The following is a 22,016-nucleotide window of genomic DNA, read 5'->3' on the forward strand; positions in this document are numbered from 1 at the left end:
CCGCATGTTGCAGGTTCTGTACGGGCCTTTCTGGATACAGAAAATGTTCGACTGCTGCCCTGGCCAGCACATTCTGCAGATCTCTCACCAAATGAAAACGTCTGGTGAATGGTGGCCCAGCAACTGGCTCGTCACAATACGCCAGTCACTACTCTTGATGAACTGTGGTATCGTCTTGAAGCTGCATGGGCAGCTGTACCTGTACACGCCATCCAAGCTCTGTTTGAATCAATACCCAGGCGTATCAAAGCCGTTATTACGGCCAGAGGTGGTTGTTCTGGGTAATGATTTCTCAGGATCTATGCACGCAAATTCCATGAAAATGTAATCACATGGCAGTTCTAGTATAATATATTTGTCCAATGAATACCCGTTTGTGATCTGTATTTCTTCTTGGTGCAGCAATTGTAACGACCAGTAGTGTACATGGTAACTGCCTCAATCCAAATTCTTCTTATGGGTGACAGGTTTAAAAGCTAGAGAATTTTTACCCGAGGGAAGAATAGATGAGCTCACTGAACTGAAATAGAAAAAAAGAAGTGCTGTGATCCATCGAAACAATAAGACATGGGACTCTCCTCCTCGTAATATTACACTTTCGTCCTACTGATGTATGCTGTACTTTAACAGTTCATCCATGGATGGATTCCGTCACCATCAGACGTTGGCTCGACTTTGTGAAACAGAGACTGAATCGATTCATGAGGGTTCACGTAGTTGAACACTAGTTTTGTCCAGGACAAAAGACAATTTTGTTACAAGACTTTATATGGTCCTACTTTGTAGTATGCATGAACTGTTTCCCAAATAATTCGAGGTGAACGAACTGTTTGGGATCACGGAGAGGGCAAGATACTCTGGCGTTCTCAGCGTCTGGCACATTTCAGCGATTTTGTTGTCCCCGCCGCTATCGAGATTTATGAAAACGTTTCAGAAAGTAGCTGCAGTCTTAAGTGAAGCAACGGAAGGAAACGAGAATGCGCTACTGCTAGCATGGCCTGCCTGGGGACAGGCTGTTGGGAACTTCGTTGCGATGGGCGAAGATTTACGTGGCACGTTTGTGACTGCGGCCTGTCCCAAACAGGGCAGCCAGTGTGTTCTGTTTCCCGGGCAAGCTACTGCAGCCATGCATTCAGCAGTGTACCGAGCCGTGCCGTGAGCCGGGGACGTAAAGACGTGCTCGAACCAAGTCGGCGACAGCGCCGCGCCGCGCCGCGCTGCGTCATTGCGCAAACGGCTCTCCAGCACGAGGACAGCAGCTGCGCCGGCACAACCGAAGACTCCGCCCCGGCCGCTTTTTCGCCGCCCAGTGAGTCATCGCCACAGCAAACTCAGAACAACTCGCGCGATAGTCTAGCAAAATAGACTTTTTGTTGTAGTTGTGGTTTATGATCCTGGAGACAGCGAGGCCGTCCGAGTCTACTACCAAGTTGCTTGAAGGGGTAAATGAAGGGTGGGAATCGATCCAAAGATCGCCACATACGCAAAAACGATTTAGGTCAGCTATGTAAAACAAAACTACAGTTGGTAGACTAAAATTTGAGTACAACCGCTCGCGTAAGTTCATAGCGCTTTTGTTTTGCATGTTGGTCTTCCGGCTGCTACGGTTTTATTTATCGATTGCCATTTTTATTTGTAGTTCGCTGTTGCTATTTGAGTTTACATATTGTCATTCTGTGATACTGAGTGTGGCTGCAGACGCTAGAAAATTGATTGTGAAGTGGAGAAATCGGAACATTTACGACATAGTCTTCCGGCTGAGTTCGACAGAGGGGTCACAGCAGCGGAGGCAGCCAGAAAAATTTGCACCGTGAATGGTGATAATGCGACTGGACAGAGAGCGTCAAGGAATTGGTTTTCTCGTTTTGAGGAGGATAGTTTTAACACTCCTGATCCTCCACCTTCAGAAAGACATTCGGGGTTTGATGAAGATCGTTTAAATACATTAATCCGCAACGATAACGGCAGTGTACGCGAAAACTTGCAAATGTGATCATTCTTGCATCGTGCAACATCTGCGTGCAATGAGGAGCGTTCGAAAATCGGGTGTATTGGAAACCGCACGCTAAAAGCTGTAATTGCAAAAATCAGCGGGTGGCGGTGTGTGCATCTCTGCTTGCTCGTCACCAATTGGTTCATGAACACGAACCCTCCCTATCATGTATCGTTACTGGTGATGAGAAATTGCGTCTTCGTTCTAACGTAAGGAAAAGAAAGGAATGCTTGAGCCCAAACACAGCAGCAACTCACCGTGCAAAGATCTAAATGGTTCTGAGCACTATGGGACTTACCATCTGAGGTCATCAGTCCCCTAGAACTTAGAACTACTTAAACCTAACTAACCTAAGCACATCACACACGTCCATGCCAGAGGCAGGATTCGAACCTGCGACCGTAGCGGTCGCGCGGTTCCAGACTGAAGCGCCTAGAACCGATCGGCCACTGCGGCCGGTTGCAAAGATCTGCCAGCATCCACAAAAGATTACGTTATTCATCTGGTGGAGCAACGAAAGGTGTGGTGTACTACGAATTGCTTCCCGGGATTAACTACACTGAAGAGAAAAATAAACTGGTACACCTGCCTAATATCGTGTATAACCTCCGCGGGCACGCAGAAGCGCCGCAACTCTACGTGCCATGGACTCGACTAAAGCCTGAAATAGTGGAGAGTACTGACACCATGAATCCTGCAGGGCTGTCCATAAATCCGTAAGATCACGAGGGGGTAGAGATCTCTTCTGAACAGCACGTTGCAAGGCATCCCAGATATGCTCAACAATGTTCATGTTTGTCGAGTTTTGAAGCCAGCGGAAGTGTTTAAACTCACGAGACTGTTCCTGGAACCACTCTGTACCAATCATGAACGTGTGGGGTGTGGCATTGCCCTGCTGGAATTGCCCAAGTCCGTCTGAATGCACAATGGGCATGAGTGGATGCAGTTGATCAAACAGGATGCTTACGTACCTGTCACCTGACAGTCGTATCTAGCCGTATCAGGGGTCTCATGTCACTACTACTGCATGTGCCCCACACCATTACAGAGCCTCCACCAGCTTGAACAGTCCCGTGCTGACATGCAGGGTCCATGGATTCATGAGGTTGTCTCCATACCCGTACACGTCCACCAGCTCGATACAATTTGATACGAGACTCGTCCGACGAGGCAACATGTTTCCAGTCATGAACATTCCAATATCCGTGTTGACGAGCCCAGGCGAGGAGTAAAGCTTTGTGTCGTGCAGCCATCAACGGTACATGAGTGGGCCTTCGGTTCCGAAAGTCCTTATCTATGATGTTTCGTTGAATGGTTCGCACGCCGACACTTGTTGTCCCAGCACTGAATTCTGCGGCAATTAACAGAAGGGTTGCACTTCTGTCACGTTGAACGATTCTCTCCGGTCGTCGCTGGTCCCACTCTTGCAACTTCTTTTTCCGGCCGCAGCGACGTCGCAGATTTGATGTTTTGCCAGATTCCTGATATTCATGGGACACTTGTGAAATGTGTGTTACGGGCAAAATCCCCACTCCATGGCTACCTCTGAGATGCTGTGTTCCATAGCTCGTGCGATACACGTTCAAACTCATTTAAATCTTTGTGATCAGCAGTAACCGATCTAGCAACTGCGCCAGTCTCTTGTCTCATACAGGCGTTGCTACCGTAGCACCGTATTCTACCTGTTTACATACCTCTGTATTTGAACACCCTTGCCTATACCAGTTACTTTGGCCCTTATTTATTTTCAACAACCGAGACGTTTTGCAATTCAAGAACAACGACCAGAAAGACTGCTTGAAGTGATGATTCTCCACGATACCGCCCACCCACATTCTGCTATACTGATAAAAATTATACCGGATTTGGGTTGGGAAGCCATTCCGCGCCCACCTTATTCACCTGTGTCCGCCTTATTCACCTGATCCTGTGTCCTCTGGTTTTCACCTCTCCACTCTCTATCGCACCACGTTCAAAGAATTTCCCTTACAGATGAAAAGGCGTTCAGAACATGGCTCGACAAGATCTTCGCCTCAAAGCCACGTGATCCCTACACTCGAGGAATCGAAAAGTTACCCCAGCGTTGGCAGACTGTTGTAAATAGTGAAGGACAATATATTACTGACGATTAAAGTCTCTGTTATGTATATCTGTTGTGTTTCTTAAACTTACGGAAAAAAGCTACGAACTCATGCATCAACCTAATATATTCAGTGTTGCAAGCACTGGGCTAACACAGCTAAATATTGCTGTTACCGTTCTTTCATTTAGTGCTCAATCCGAAAATTTGTTGGGAGCAGCACAGATACCAGCAGATCTTCAGTCTTGAGCTCCTTCTTCATTTCAGTGTATGAAGGTGCTACAGACGACGTATTTTATTATTTGATCTACAGATACTAACTGATCAAAAGTATTTGGTTACCTCTATAATTGCGGAATTGAACACGACATGTTACGAGATGTGGACTGGCCAATATGAAAGAAGGAGGGGGAATACTGTGTTGTCAATACAGAAGTCGTAATACCAGAATGGGTCGGTCAGGGAAGCTCAGCGGCTTTGAACGTGAACTGGTTATTGGTTGTCACTGGAGTAACAAATCCATAAGGACTTCCAGCACTTGTGAAGCTCCCCAAGTGGACTGCTGGTGATAGTGAAATGCAACTGCAAAACAATAAACGAAGACCAAGCATCCCGTAAGTACTGACGGACAAGGGGCGTCGAGCTTGCGAAGGATGGTTGTAAAAAATAGCACGCAGTCAGGGGAAGGAAAAAACGTGTTAGTTCCAACCTGCTACCAGCAGTTCAGGTAGCACAATGACATTGAGCAGGGAGTTAAAAACAATGGACAGAATGGTCAAGCAGCTCCTCCTAACCCACGAATTTCTAGAGTCGACGCAAAGCCACACTTGAGGTGATTCGAAGAGCGACGCTACAGTGAATGACTCGAAACGAGTTATTTGGAGTGATGGATCACACTATACTGTCTGTATCAGGACAACAATCCAACTTCTTGTAAAGCACCATCTGGTTTGTAGACAGTAACATTCCTGTAATGAAATCGTCTGCCGAGAGACTCAACCTGACCCAATGGAACACTTTTGCAATGATTTACACCGTCGACCTTGCCCCAGACCTAGCGTCAAACACCACTACCCTCTTTGATTTCGGCACGTGAAGAATGGGCTGCCATTCTTCTCTAACGGAGATCAAGTCAACATAAAAGCGAACGGTAGACACAACGTATGTTAACGTCCACCGATACGCGTTCGGATACTTTTCCATTAGATCGTGTACTACAGTCGATTCCTCGCTCCACGTCTTTTCCCGTCGACATGCCCCTCTATTATAGTTTTCCGAAGCATTCCTTGTCTCCATGTATGACTAACGCTCTGTACGAATACAAATACTTTTCGTATAGCATCCCAGTCAACCGAACGTGAATTTTTTTAACTGTCACTTGTGAGTAAGTGCTGTTATCGAATTTTACGTAGTAGCTGTCTAAGTTGCAAATTCAAATTTAGGTACAGCATGATTTTGTTTAGCTCGTACTCCCGCCCGCTACCCGTCCCTCCCTCGCGCGCGGCCCAATATTCGTCCTCCAAAGCACGCACGCACGCTCCCACACGAGCAATTTTTCCCCAATTTTCAATCGTAATTTGTTTCTAATTTGTTCCCTTTAATTTATCTATTGTTTAGCTCATGTGTTTTCAACTGCGTTGGAACCCCAGTCTCAAACATAACACTACACTGTTTTTTGACCACATACATCATGCGTAATGACTTTTTTTTAGTAGGATTCTATCCATTTTGACAACGCTAATCAGTTACTGTCTGACAACGATCACCTGTCTGCATTCCTCGCCGACAAATTTGATTTTTAAGGACTTTCTGATGCTTTAATCAGTTAATATTTTATTTTCTTATAGTTCTACAGTTTCGACCTTAAGCCATTTTGAAGTATCAATATACTCTTGTTACAGCTTTGTTTACACGACACATGTGACGGGGGAAATACTGCAATTTAGTGGAAGGAGTTGCTACAAAAAAATTATACCAATCATTTTCCCGTAACAACAACTTCTTTTAAGTTGGAAATATCTACCAGTACACATCTTTAACGATCAAAGAAGTAATAACCGTATGTATTCACTTGAAAATGGCCAGAGGCTAAAATTTTATTTACATTTGTACGAAAATACAATTAAAAATTAACAGTCGCAGGCATCATGGAGTCAAAGAACTCACAGCATCTGTTGACCCAACGCCAAAAGTAAGAAGGAAATTATTTTACCAAGCAACGACGGACGGATTCATGAAAATGAACCTTGATGTTTTAAAACACCGGTAAATAAAGTGATTTCTAGGCTGCGATGTGAGCACTGACGTCACGTTTCCATCAGAAACTGCGCGTTCCTTTTAATAAGGAGTTGCTGCACTGTGTCAAATGCCTGGAGCGCAAGCAAGCGAGGTATTTGGAAGTCGCACACGAGACGAGCCACCGCCGCAAATGTAGCCGTAGACAGCAGCGAGTCAGTGGGGTAAGAGACGACCAGCGCGGGAACGTACGTTGAGAGAAGCAAACGGTAATCGTAGCCTCAGCTTCCCAATAGCTAACGGTATGGTATAATCATATTTAAAAAAAGTTCACAATTTAGGAACACAGAACTCAGTAACTATAAAATAACTTCACAGTGACAACTTCACAAAAAACACAATTTAGTATTAATAACTGGGGATCGTATTTCGACACAGATCACCCATGAGTGCTCACGAAGATGCACCAAGTTCAACTTAATCCTAGGCAGTAAAGCGTTGGCCTCCAGAGGTATCGGACGTAGAACTAATGAAGTCGATTTACGACCTACGCAAGTAGCCAAAATATTAACTGAATTGCTCAATTTCAGACAGCTCGGTCTAAAATATTCGTGCTAGTTAAGTCAGGCAAACAGAACTGTGTATCATTTTGGTGATCTAATGATACCTATTCCGTGTATCATGTGACTGTTTGTCAATAGTGAAATGCCTTCGGCAATGAACACACACGTGATGAAGTGTGATGTATAAAAAGTTGTTCTCTACGAAGTATGGTAGAATACCCTATCATTAACCAAAGTTCTAGCCCCACGTACACAGCCTGGCAAAGAAGAAAACAAAATGAAGCACCCTGAAGACATGTGTGGTATTCCTGGTTGTAGCCAGTAGTATTTCATCTTGTTAGAAGCTCGCCTTGATGCGACTTAATACACGTGAAGTAGCACATGGTACAAAAATGAAGTGAGGTACAAGCGCCAGATGGTACACCATGTGCCATTCCTGTGGGAGAGTCAGCCAATTGTACTGAACTTTCTTCTGATTGGTCGGCACACTCGGGATGCTGGGCGCCAAAACGCCTAAATTCTCTTATTAATTATGTATATACTCTTCATTGTATTTAACCCAGCTTTCTATCCTACGAGTCTACCGTTTTTGTTTATTAAATTTCACTAGTTTTGAGAAATATAAGAATAACGAACTGCAACCGAAGTGCTTCGAATACTTTCGGGTCGTTCCTGTGAGGCGAAGTACTTCGGCTGCGTTAGTCAGACTGTTCCAGGCGTTCTGAAGGTCGGTCACGCAGCTCGTTTCCGCCGTTCCAGAGGACCGGACGTGTAAGACTGTTTCGGGCGTTCTTCAGAGCAGGATGTGTGTCTGTTTCGGCCGGACATGTACTCTATATCAGAAGTTGTCACAAAATTTACCGTACAATTAAGGAAGCTATGTCGAGTGTTCTAAAGGACAGTGTAAAACATATGAAGATTTAAATAATAATGAAACAGGATGCAGTAATGAGAAGTATCGCCTACCATCATTGTCAGTACTGAAGATCTTGCGCTCTGTAGATACGGACACTAACCTGGGCAAGTGGCATCCCATAAAAAGCACAGTAACAGGTTCCAGGTGACGTCATAGCAGCCTCCGCCGAAGAAGACCCCACGACCGGCGAGCTGTCTTCTGCGCTGGGGACAACTCTAGAAGACGACAGGTTGGTGTAAAGAACGGTCAGAGACTCTTCTTATTCAACCTCTCCAGCTTCCCGGTATAACTTCCAAAGGACATGCATAATTTATACATGATAGGATGTCAATGTAACTTTGTACACGTACAAACCATCGGCGGGTATGTACTTTGCACATCATTAGATTTGCAATTCTGTGGTACGGGTAAAACGGCTATCACAGTGCATTACAGTAGTTTGTATTAAGTATTCTTACCGGGCATAGTGGACCGCATGGGAATGTGAGGGCAGCCATACTTGTGATCAAGGTTCTGGTCGACCCACTCTGAGTACCGTAAGGGAGGACCTTAGTACTGACCACGAAGCACACCGTAATCTCTTCACATCTGCGTCTGCCTTCCGAGAAGAAGTAATGTACTCCGTGCAATACACTGTGCGATCCATTACCAGTGGTGTGATAGTAGCAGCATCTAGCTAAGGAACTACTGTCCCATGTTTAGACTGCTAGTAACATAACTCAAAACGGCTACGTTATGAGTGGTACCGTGACCGGTAAACATGGATTAATGGACTACTGATGAATGGCGTCGTATTGTGTTCGGTGGTGAACTGCAATTTTGCATTACCTTGCATGATTACTACTGGTGCCATGGAGTGGGGAGCCACATAAACGACTTAGGCCACCGCAGTAGTCGTTGAGGGAGCTCTGATGACAACGGTACGTAACAGACATCTTGAATCCTCATATGTTACAGTCCAGGCGACAGTATTTTGATGCCATTTTTCAACAGGACATGCTCGTCTGCGCTTAGAATGTGTGTCTATTAACTGTCTGCTAGACGTGGAGGTACTCCCTTGGTCAGCAACATCCCGCCCCCTCTGTTCCCGAGAGGACAAGTTTGTGTTCAGTCTGGAACTGCGCGACCACTATGGTCGCAGGTTCGAATCCTGCCTCGGGCATGGATGTGTGTGATGTCCTTAGGTTAGTTAGGTTTAAGTAGTTCTACGTTCTAGGGGACTGACGACCTCAGATGTTAAGTCCCATGGTGCTCAGAACCATTTGAACCATTTGACAAGTTTGTGAGCAGCTCGGACGTCATCTATGAGGTGTGGGATAAAAAAACATAATGAGACTTACTTTCTTTGCAAGGTATGGCAACCCAACACCACAACAGCGAGAAACACGGAAAAATGTGGCAGCCGATCTGTTAGAGCAAACGGAAATCAATCCAGAATTGTTGAGCCTTGTTATCACTGGTGATGAAAGTTGGTTTTTTTTTCAGTACGATCCAGAGACAAAACGCCAAAGTCCGCAATGGTGCTCAAAGTGATCACCCAGACCAAAAAAAGCTCGCATGTCAAAGCCAAAAGTGAAATGCATGCTTGTGTGCTTCTCTGACTCCAATTGAATTGTTAATAAAGAGTGGGTGCCTCCTAGACAAACAGTTAACCAATATTAATACAAAAATGGCTCTGAGCACTATGGGACTTAACATCTGAGGTCATCAGTCCCCTCAAACTTAGAACTACTTAAACCTAACTAGCCTAAGGACATCACACACATCCATGCTCGAGGCAGGATTCGAACCTGCGACCGTAGTAGTTGCGCGGTTCCGTACCGAAGCTCCTAGAACCGCTCGGCCACCGTGGCCGGCAATATTAATACAAAGAAATTTTATAAAGACTTCGTGAAAGAGTTCTTCGTGTCCGTGCCAACATTGCTGATAATTGGATTCTGCATCAAGATAATGCGCCATCCCATACTGCTCTGTCAGTACAGCAATTTTTAACCTCAGAACAAATTTCAGTACTACCACAGCCACCTTATTCACCAGATATTGCTCCGTGCGACTTTTTTCTATTTCCAAGAGTCAAAACGGCGGTCAATGGACACCATTTTCAAACAACACAAGATGTCGAAAAAGCGGTGACGAGGGTCTTTGAGGATATTACAGAAGATGAGTTCCAGAAAGGTTACCATCAATGGCAGAAGCGCTGGAAAAAGTCTGTGCAATCAGAAGGGAACTACTTTAAAGGAGATAACACTAGACTTGAATAAAACGGTAAGTAAATTTTTTTTCATATCAGTCTCATTACTTTGTCTCACCTTGTGTATCAAGGTCCAGTTACGGCATTTGTGGGACAGCTAGCATCAGGAAACGATAGATCGGCTTCATGACATCCTTCGCAATCTAATCAGAGCCTGCATCCAGGCCACAGGGAGTGCCCCGTCAGACTGGTAAGTGGCGTCACTGGGCGAGGTGGCGTAGTGGTCAGCACACTCGAATCGCATTCGAGAGAACGGCAGTTCAAATCCCAGTCTGGATATTCAGATTTAGGTTTTTCGTGATTTCCTTAACTCGCTCCAGGTAACTGAAAAAGAGCATTATCGATTTCCTTCCCCATCAGTCCAAACTCGAAGCTTGTGCTCCGTCTCCAATTATCACGCAGTCGACGCAACATTAAACTGTTATATTCCTTCCTTTTTCATACTGCTAAGATCTTCGTAAATTTGACTCGTGTTTATAATCACTCAAGCAACATCGTATCACCTCTTAATCCCTGATGTTTCGTCCCCTTCTCCTCTTCTGGGTGCCCCCCCCCCCTCTCTCTCTCTCTCTCTCTCTCTCTCTCTCTCTCACACACACACACACACAACTTGTCACTGAGCTCCTCGTCACACGCCGCTCGGTACGTGACAAGGTACAGAGCAATACTGCATCTTCAGCGGAAAGTGTCGACAAACACTGGTCTTGTGTTCCATGCGTCGCTTCGATGGTGGTGAATAAGTAAACACAGTGCGTCGATGGACACTGTATTATGAAATGACAGAAGCCCCGTGTATTCTTGCTAAGTACTAGGAACTTTAGATAATGCATCGAATGAACAGTACAGATCAGTAGCGGTAATTTTACAATACGTACTCAATTGTAAGCCACTAAGTTTTCTCCTTTAGCCTCTACGTAAACCAATGCGGAGAGGTGAGGGTGAAGGGAGGAGGCTTGCGTGCATTACAGGTCGTGCAGCTGAGTGTCTGCGGTCCTGCTAGGAAACTGGCCTGCCTGCCTCGCAAGAGGGAGGTGAAGTAACTGCGGCTGCAGCGTGGCGTGGCGTGCCGTTCCACGCCGTACTGTGCCGTAGCGTTCCGGCCGGCTGCGCCGCACCGCTTCCACAAAGTGGCCCCGGCCATGGGACACTGGCGACGTGTCCGCGTTCCGCGCTATAAACTCGCGGCCGGCCACCACTCGCCGGCCCCATTGTCTCGAGGCTCGCCCATCCGGTGTCCTTCCATAAAGAAGGGTGCCGCCACTGGCCGCTTAATATTTTCCTCGGCGCCGCGAGACAGCGCCACCACCCCCGCATAATGGAGGGCCGCGTGACCGTAAAGCTGACTGGCAGCGCCGCTGCTACGACCACGGCTCCGCCTGCGACCTCGTCCGGCCCCTGTGCTGTATTGTAGCTACCGGACCGCGCAGCCGGTAGCAGGAGACAACAACGTCCCAGTCGTGCCGCGCTTCTGTCTACGTTCTTTGCACTCCGCGCCGTTACAAATGGAGGAATAAGGTAAAGAAATAAATCCCCATAATCTGTATATGCGCGTAGCCGCCCAAGAACAACTACGAGGTGGTATCAGATCAATCCTGAAGCATAAATAAAAATTATTACGTTCCATTCTGTACCATCTCCTTCAACTACTCCCCTTTCAAAAAGAAGAATGGACGATTAGGGTGTAATCAAATTTAACTGCATGGTTCCAGAGATCTTTTCAAGGCTCAAAGATCTATGATGTATGCGTATAAAAGCAACGAATGAAAATTTTTATCAAGATTGGGATCCGAATCCAGGTCTCCCTCTCACTAAGCAGATGCGCAAACAACTGCGCCATATTGGCTTGGCACAACTGCAAGGACTACCGTAGCACCCCTCCCTCCTTAATAAATACTCCCATTCACTCCTCAGCCCACCTCGTGTTCCCATATACTGCAACAGCATTGCAGAGTATCTCCAAATGTATTCGAATAGCACCTCCGCATCGAACAGGGGAATATCAAGTATACTGAGGCATGAAGGGGAAGTTGGATTGAGAAGGGAGTGCTAGATTAGTCCCCACAGTTCTAAAAACCCACTATGCCAAGGTGCCGTTAGTGGTTAGCGCATTTGCCTTGTGACCAGGAGGCCTCAGTTCGAATCCCAGTTGGTTGGTTGGTTGATACAGGGGAGGGGACCTGGGACCTAACAACGAGGTCATCGGTCCCATCTGATTAGGAAAGGGTGGGGGAAGGAAACCGGCTGTGCCCTTTCAAAGGAACCATCCCGGCATTAGCTTAAAGTAATTTAGGGAATCACGGAAAATATGAATCAAGATGGTCGGACGCCGATTTGAACCATCGAATCCCTACCTTGGCACAAATTTTCATTCCTCGCTTCAGTCTGCACATATAGTCCAGCAACGGGGTACTTTTTGCTTGCAAGAAACGAGGTAGAAGATTTTATTCTGTTATCTTGTGTATATAGTTAAGAGTTTGTTGAATCGAAGTTTTCAACCTCCAAATCCATCGGGATAGCTTTTTGTGGCTGGATAACCAAGAAATTTTGGCACTTTATTCAGGTTTTCGCTTATTACTCAAACTATGCATCCTACTGAAAACACTACCCAAACCAAAACGAAAGAGCATTGAATTTTGCACCGAATGACCCATTTGAATGTCAAAACCGGTGCAGCCGTTTGGCCCCAATCAGTTGTCGAAGGTCTTTCATTTTTACCACCTTAGCTGAAAAGTCTTCTATAACTCAAAAACAGCTACCGAAAATGAAAAATATCTAGTTGTCAGAGTTATACAGCATGAAATTTCATGTTACAATGGCATATAGTTTTTCAGTTTTAGAAACTATTAGTGTTCATACACTTGAAAGCCAAAGTAATTCCATTTTGTTGTTTCTCTTTTAGGTCATAGTTATTCAATGAATTGAAACTTCCAGCGGGAAGACGGCTCTGTAATGAACAGATGTGTGTTCGCTATGTGCGTCTCTTTAATTTTCTTCATTCATTTGTATTTTCATTCGTTTTTATCTGTATCTGAATTGGTAGGAGTGGGTTGCTAAAATGAAAATCAAGTACATAGTAATGGCCACTATTTGTTTACATTTTTGGCCACAAAAAGTTGTCCCAAGGGTTTTGGAAGTAAAGCCTGGATTCAACGAACTGTCAACTGTATGCGTAAGACAAAAAAAAAAAAAAATAATCTACCCCATTTTTTTAAGCAAAAGCCTTTTTTTGTGACGCCGTTACTGGACTAATATACATCATAGACTATGGTTTGTCCTATCGACAACGAGATCATTAGAGACGAAGTAAAACTTCTGAGGAAGGAAATCGGTCGTGCCTTTTCAAAGGAACCATCCCGTAATTTGTCTCGAGCATTTAAAGAAATCACTGAAAACTTAAAATCTAAACGCCCGGACCCCTATTTGAACGATCGTCATCAGGAATGCGAGTCAAGTGTGGTAACCACTGTGGCACCTTGCTCGGTAATACCTTTTGAAGCGAATATACCTATCTCAATTACCTGTCATTTGTTAAACTCATCCGTTAAGTCTTTGTCAGGTTGCTTAGTAACCTCTTCGACTCTCCCTGTTATCTCCTCCACTGTCGCAAATCGTCACCTCTTCCACTTAATTTTCAGCTTTGGAATCAGGAAGACATAATGTGGAACTACATACAGCGAGTACAGTGGATAATCTTACTTTTAGTAAAAAAAATTCTAAACAATGTAGACTGTATGCAGTCCTGTAATGTCAAACGGAGTATCTAGTCGCTCGTACTCTACTTTCGCATAAGCTTCCTCCTCGGATCTTCCCTTGTAAGACTTAGAAAATCTGGATGGCACACTTTACTAATCGTCTGACCAGGGCAGATGAATTCTCTACGAACAATCCCGTCAACATACACTGATGTGCCTAAACATTCTCACCGGCTGCTTAATAGCATATTGGTCCACATTTGCAATGCAATACTGACCTGGGTTCTGGAAATCCTATGAAAGTTTCTGGAGGTATGCGGCACCATATGTTTGTTCACACGTCACCCTGTTCCAGTAAATTACGGACCGATATGTTGCCGGGGCGCGGATTTAGCGTCCGGTAGTGTCCAGATACGTCCCAAACTCACGGAAACACGGCGACATAAACACACGGCCCAGAAAAAGGGTTTGATCATTAGCGTGCGGGCAGAAGGAGTGGAAGCATTTCGTATACCGTCCACGGCGAAATGACTGTATCCAAAACCTGAGCAGAGTCAACTGTCACGCACCACGGGCCGTAGATGACACCGGTGAACGACAGCTGCGGAGATGTGAACGGGCAGCTGTTGACAACTGTCAGCCCAGATGAACCAACGGGCTACCAACAGTATAGCGACCGCTGACCTTTTCAGATGAATCACTTTTTATGTCCCGTCAGACAGGCGGCGTGTACGGCCCTGCAATAATCGTCGAAAAGATCCAAGGTAACGGATGGCGATTCATGGTATAGACTGGGGAAAGTTTACGTGGAATTCCCTGGGCCATCTCACCATCCTGTAAGGCCAATGGATCAACACAAGTAGCATCTATCCTTGGTGACAATTTGTTATTCCTCGGCACAATGACAGCTATCATCAGGACGATGAGAAGTGTCACACAGTTCACAGTATACGTGCGTGGCTCGACGAGCACCATGATGAGGTTACCGTATTCCCCTGCCAACGAAACACCCCTGATTTAAGCCCAATAGTGAATCTGTGGGACCACCTCCATCGGGCTGTTCGCGTTTTGGGCCTGAACCGAGAAGCCTAGCGCTACTGGCCAAAGCAATGAAGTTGGCATGGCTCCACATCCTCGTCGGTACCTTACAGCAGTATGAAAAGACATCTAGAGGTATTTCGGTGTACTAGTTACCATTTACACGCAAAATCAAAGTTTTAAAAACTTACATGAATCTCTTCGTATTTATTGCGAAAAATATGTTATGAAAGTCGGCACTGGCTCACCAATAGTGAAACAATATACACGGCACATATTAAGCCTTGGTTCTCACTTATAGGCCGGCCGTGGTGGCCGAGCTGTTCTAGGCGCTACAGTCTGGAACCGCGCGACCGCTACGGTCGCAGGTTCGAATCCTGCCTCGGGCATGGATGTGTGTGATGTCGTTAGGTTTAAGTAGTTCTAATTTCTAGGGGACTGATGACCTCAGTGTTTTAAAAAACCGAGCGTAATGGAGAGTACAAGCACGAAGTCAGCTAATGTTGGGACAATCACACAGGAAATGAGACATCGAAAGTAGTAGACGTTTTTTAATACTTGGAAAACAGAATCAATGAAGACGGCAGAAGTAAAGAGGCTGTAAAATGTAGACTGGCAACAGCAAGAATAGCTTTTTCCTTCTTGAAGTTTTTAACTTTAGTCTTAATCATTAGCAAGAACGTGAACGAGAAGGCAGGAAGTACTGAACAGAGTCGGAAAGAAAAAATGTTCATGAGACGATTTGACTAAAACGAGATATGGTTGACAGACTACAACCTGAGGAATCAATTAATAGTTAACTTTGGTAATAGTGATAGGCGAGAAGAATAAAAATTGTTGGAAGACGGAGACTTGTTCCTTTGCCCGACTAAAATTCTCTTTTTCTATGTGCGGTTCGTAGATGTTTTTAGTGAATAACTTACGAATTTTTGATAGAACGAAGAGAGGCGCCATTGTTTTTTCTCATCTTTCCTTTTTTTGTGATGTAGAACGAGTGAAGTATTACGGATAGAGGAAAATGTCAAAAAATTTTGGAATTCTTGCCTCTTCCGAAAAATAAATCACACAGGGAGAAAGAAAATCTGTTGAATTAACTGGAACTACTGAAACGCACCAGTGCTTCACAAGCTTGGAAGGCAGTGGTGCGGAAGAGACTTAATTGCAGCCGCGCCGGAGGGGCGTGCAGCCCGTTACAGGGCCAATGTTGTCCATTCCTCAGCGACGCTTTGCTGCTGACGAAGACATAGCTGGGCTGCTCCCAGCCAGAACGGGGAGACTCGTAATGCGCGTTATGTCTCCAACTCAGTCGACGTGACGAACAGGGCTTTTATATGCCGCGTACGCGAAATACGACTATAATAACGTAGGATACAGGTACGAAAACTTACTGCGAGTATTATTTGCTTATTAAGGGAACTCCTATCGCTGTCCGTATTTAGAAGCAAGTCAGATTTATTTACTTCCCGTTTGTGGTGTGAATGGTGTCATTACCTGTTCAATCAATCATACAGTGTAGACTTTCGATAGGTGTTTACTTCAGCTACAGCTCTAGACTTGCGAAGAATGCAGAAGTAGTTTTTTAAGAACGGTTTGAGATGTACGGCATCCACTAGCAACACCTGGGGCAAACAAAATTCCTTGTAGTTTGAGGCAAGTGTACAAAGCAACAACAAAAAGAAGTGTTAATAGAAGTTTAGCAGAAGGCAGGAGGAAATGCCGCCTGGGACATTCGGACAAATCGGCCGTCGCAGAACATGTTTTCCGAGGTGGAAATCACGAAACAAAACTCACTGAGACGATATTTTACCGAAGACATCGCATTATCATGCGCGTATTATATATATATATATATATATATATATATATATATATATATATATATATAGAGAGAGAGAGAGAGAGAGAGAGAGAGAGAGTGGGGGGGGGGGGGCGAGATTTATGAAGTTCATGAAGGTCATGAAGGTTTTCAAAACAAGGTGTTAAGTTAGATAAAATATGGGTGACGATTTTGAGCCGATAGAGCGACGATCGATTACTTTTAATCGAGAACAATGCTGCCAGACACAGATAATCTCGCAATCGACATCACACAAGGAATCACTGCATTCTATGCAGCTCTATAGATTATGTGCACTCGCGAACCCTTCATGCAGCTGACGTTTTACCTCCGTGATGTCTCTCGCAGCCGGAGACGAAACGTTAGGGAACGATTTTGTGTATCTACCACGACGTGTCAGCCCGGAAGTTTTAACTGAGGTTAAGCGAATGTGTCTCCATTTGGCTACACTGGAAAGTCATAAAGGAGGCAAAAATATTGTGAGGATTGCATGCTCGTAGAGCCAATGCTCAGCTAGAGACAGTGTTTAGAGGCAGCTATGGAGAGCTGTAAGTGAAGCCAACAAAATCCAAAATCCAGTTGGTAACATGGCAGTGTGGTTCTATTGCGTTACTTTTCCTGTAATGGCTTCGAATCGTTATCCTGTTGGGCTTTGTAGCTGAAAGATCGGCGCGACTGCCTGCCCTGCGGAGAACCCAGGTTCGATTCCCAGTATGACCAGGGATTTTTCCGTGATGGGACGACTGGCACGGGATGCACTCAGCTTCGTGAAGCACACTGAGTAGCTACTCGACCGAAACGTAGCTGTTCCAGAGTTACGAAACCTGTAAACAACCGGAATAACGAAGTGTTACTACGTGCTCTCCCACACTGCATCCAATGACGCCATTCGAAGAGGGTGACACGGCGGTTGGTAGGGTATGCTTGGCGCATCTACGACCGGGACGCGGAACGCTGGAGGAGCTTATCGGTGGGCATCCTTAGAAACCAGCTAGCAACAGTTTGCAGCATACGTTCTCCACCAGTGGTCTGATTTGTATTACTGATAGTAGTTGGATTACTAGAGGTCACTGATTTGCGGTAGTGTGTTAGTGACAATTTTAATTCTTTCTCGTAGGTCACAGTGAGATTTGCGATCTTTACGTACCCCTCTTTACTAATGTAAAAACGCAGCAGATTAATCCAGATCCGCCAGTAAGAGTTTCCATGAAAATCTGCAGAACAGTAAGTGGCGTAACTGGCCTGACGAGCAGAACATTGCGGTGAGTGGGCAGATTCTGTCAGCTGTCTTCGAGTGGGACTTCGTGTAACGCCACGGAAGCTCCAAAGACCAAAGGAGGATGAGGAGATTAGTGTTTAACGTCCCATCGACAATGAGGTCACTGGAGACGGAGCACGAACTCTGATTAGCGAAGGATACGAAAGGAAATCGGCCGTGCCCTTTTAAAGGAACCATGCCGGGATTTGCCTGAAGCAATTTAGGGAAACCACGGAAAACCTAAATCACGATGGCTGGACGCACGTTGCAACCGCCGTCCTCCCGAACAGTCAAAGGACGAGATGGGAGGAATGTTTTACAGCTGCCTCCACGTCAAGGGCCACCACACAATTGTGTGTTAGTATCTCGTCTCTGAGGAGGCGGGACACTGAATTCTCGGAACAATGGTTGGTAACTTTCCACAGAGTAATACCGATTTAGAAAGCACTGCTCGTGAAAAACTGAGATTGCCGATTTCCCACACGACGCCCTGCGAAGCATACATGGAGGGCATCAGCCAGATTTCAAATGTCTGCATTTTCAAAATGTGTATTATGCAGTGTCACACTGCAGACTGTTAATGAAGTTCTGAGCTTACGAAATTCTTCTGTGATGTGTGAGTGGCTCCTAGACTTTTTATATAACAGAACCTGGTACGCTACCTTGGATGGCGAGCGTTCATCAGACGATAAAAGTACCATCAGGTTTGTTGCACGGAGGTAGGACGCCACTGCTCTTGTTTTCTACGGACAAACTATCTGACAGGTAGGGTAAGCAGCAATAGATTTGCTGATGATGCTACAGAGTAGAGGCAAGTCTGGTCGTTGATTAACAGTCGGAGAATACAAGACGATTGACACAATTTCTACTTGGTGTGATGAATGGCTGCTTGCTCCAAACAAGGAAGAATTTAAGGAATACATGTGACTAGCAAAAATTAACCTTTAATGCTCGAATATGGTATTACTGGTATGCGACTTCACATACTCACGTTTATTAAATATTGTAACAGCTTAGAGCACAGCCAGTGCCCTGGGCCAGTCACGAGCACTAAGACCCGAGCACTTACTGACGCCGGACAATGACCTGCTGTCTCAGCAGCAGCAGCAGCAGCAGAAAGAAGTTTCCACGCAACACTTCTCAAAGGCAGTGGCCATGACCAACTCTGACCAACTTTCAGAAAGCTTCTCTGGTTCAACCCACTACTGTATGGCAACAGCTGGACCTCCGACACTGGCCTATATCTGAGACCATTCCATGTGACACAAAAACGTGGCTACTTCTGCATAGTCAGCACCAATCAACTGCATTTAAGCCCTTTGCCTAGTGGGGCACAACACTGGCACTGCAGGACCAATTACGGTGCCTGTCGTGTGTCCGTTGTTACGAGTTCTACTGATGCAGCCTTGAAGTCTACGCCGTAACTATGACGCAGCACTGCACCCTGTAGCCCCGGGGTTCCTCTCCCTGGTTGGCACTACTTGCCGTCACGCCACTATGACACCTCCAGCTACAATGCGAGATGCCTTTGTTGCCTTGCCAGAGGCTACCTGCTCGAGATGTGGGTTGTAACCGTTGTATCAACTCAGTCCCCAACATGTCAGCAATGTCAAGCTCAGCATACAAATGCCACAGGTTGCTTGCTAAGTTTAACTCTCCTATCTCGCTGAGAGAAAATACTGTGGGACAACGTCGCGCCGCACCAGAGACTTCAGCACACATGTCTGATGTTCCAAATCAAACGGAATAATAAGCAACTGTTTTGTTCACGATTTTCTTCCTCCCCAGCCATTTCCTATGCTGCTACATGCTGGAGGCACTGCATCTCCCTTATCGCCCCACGTGGGAGTCCAGCACCTCCTGACATACACCAAGATGGCTCTTACCACCCACTAGTCCTTGGCTGATTTGGGGGAAGGGACCGAACAGCGAGGTAATTGGTACCCCACTAGTGGCCATTATATTTCTCCAACTGCTAGATTTCTGGAGTCAGAAACTGGATGGTTTCGATACGAAGGAGGTCCGCTTAATACCGGTGACAAAAGCGGCTGGATACTTCAATGGTGGTTCAGTTGGGATAGCAACATACGTAAATAGTAACTCAGAATTGGGATTATTTCACATGTGGGATCCTTGTATCCTTATACCCTTGTTTTCGACTATGTCGGGTTTTTACTCAGTTTTAGTATTTTGTAAGGGACGAAAAGCCCAACCATTAACCGGTAACATGCACACCAGATAATTTACAAGGGCACACAGCCCTAGACACGAAGTCGCAAGATGGAGTTTGTTGTGTATGCCACCAAGAATGACATTATACCTCCCTGTGCATGGAGTGTGTCTGGCTCAGATGTGGGAAACCGCAGGTGCCAAGAAAGTTTAGGAATAAACAAGAGTAGCACTACGGCTTTTCCTGTAGACAGGCATTCTAAGAAGTAGAGCGAATACTTTAAATAGTTGAAGTATGGGTTCAGATAACAGGTCAAAGAAATTTTCAAATGGAATATGTGAAAATTTGAAACTTCGCGTATTTAGTTCAAGCAAGGAACATACATGTTTTTTAGCATAATATTCAACAAAGTAGTGCTAAAAGATACGGTAGTCTGACAGTGTGACTAATAGAGAGTAAATGATACTAAGTTCCCATGTCTTAGGGAGATAACAAGGCAGACGTCAACAGTGGTGGTACAATGCTGACGAAGTAGAACAGAATCTACGTGTGGCAACAGTCACGCGACAATGACCCAAGCCGGCAGTAAGCTGAGGCGCAAACAGATGTGAGACAAGTCACTGGAGCTGGTTTCATCAATTAAACCGCTTCAGGTCTGTCAAGATTCAGTGCACACGATAGTAAAAAATGTGTCAACGACATCCATCCGGGTCAGAGTTTCGATAGGATGGGCGAACGGGTATGGTATTAAGGAATTTTATCAAGTTTCGAAAGTGTATTAAGGGCACAGAAGGGTACCTGAAACGCGAGTGTGACCCAGGAAGTAAGTCAGAGGTACTACACAGCTCTTGGAGCCACTGGATCATTTTTAGTCTTTCAGACGGGAGTAGCTGTGACTTGAGATAATGAGGTTTAACGCGAAGTGTGATGTATCATGATGATTAAGTTTGTATTAAGAACAGGTAGTTCATTATGTTCACTGAGACATTGTTTCTCCTGGTCAGAACGTCTAAATACGTGAACATAGCAATGTTACCTTTCTTTGTTTGTAGATAGTCTTCCTTAATTTTTTTTCGATAAGGCAGCACGTAGTGTGCATGTATATTGATGTAAATGACTTCGGATAACTGAAGGAGTGCCTAGTTTTGGATTCTGAACATGACGTTTTCTGTACAAGTCATTGCAGAGCTCTACTAACGATGTGTATGAGAATTTTTTCCAGTTTTTCTGGTTATTTATTAAAGTAATGTGATGTACGTAATGCGAGAATATGTGCAATGCTAATTTTAGCAGGCATTATTAAATGAGAAGACTACTCACCCTACACTGGTAGGATGCCTTCTTTATCCTAATTCCCTTCCCATCATGTAGAACGACACTGTTGCTAATTGACCAAAACGTGAAAGTTGGAGAAAACTAGTACGAGACATGGACCTAATGACCCTGTGTTGTCAGACAATGAACTGCATTAGAGGAAAAACGGACACCAAGGGTGGAGGTTATTTAAGAATGTTTATCATGGACTCAAGCTGGAGAATGTTCAAATGGCTCTGAGCACTATGGGACTTAACATCTTAGGTCATTAGTCCCCTAGAACTTAGAACTACTTAAAGCTAACTAACCTAAGGACAACACACACATCCATGCCCGAGGCAGGATTCGAACCTGCGACCGTAACAGTCCCGCGGTTCCGGACTACAGAGCCTAGAACCGCACGGTCACCGCGGCCGGCGCTGGAGAATGTAAAGTAAACACAAATGTGGTATTACTGATTCACAATCCGTACTTCAGTGCTATATAGGAAGCGCTGAGACCTGAGCAATGACTGCACCGGGCGATCTGCCTACTCAGCGACCTCAGCAGCAGCGAGACGTTTCCGCACCAAACGTCTGCAAGCCAAAGGCCAGGACAGCGGCGAACTTTCAGGAAACTTCTGCAGTTTGACCCACTGCAGTATGGAAGCAGCTGGACCTCAGTCATTGT

General features: G+C 45.3%; 1 protein-coding gene across 1 annotated transcript in view; it reads right to left on the reverse strand.

Moving 5' to 3' along the window:
* The window catches only part of LOC126412755 (furin-like protease 2), a 460,996-nt gene that overhangs the window by 313,439 nt on the left and 125,541 nt on the right, over positions 1–22,016 (reverse strand). The gene's annotated exons all lie outside the window — the stretch shown is intronic.

This window comes from Schistocerca serialis, chromosome 7, assembly GCF_023864345.2.
Source record: "Schistocerca serialis cubense isolate TAMUIC-IGC-003099 chromosome 7, iqSchSeri2.2, whole genome shotgun sequence".
Lineage (NCBI taxonomy): Eukaryota > Metazoa > Arthropoda > Insecta > Orthoptera > Acrididae > Schistocerca > Schistocerca serialis.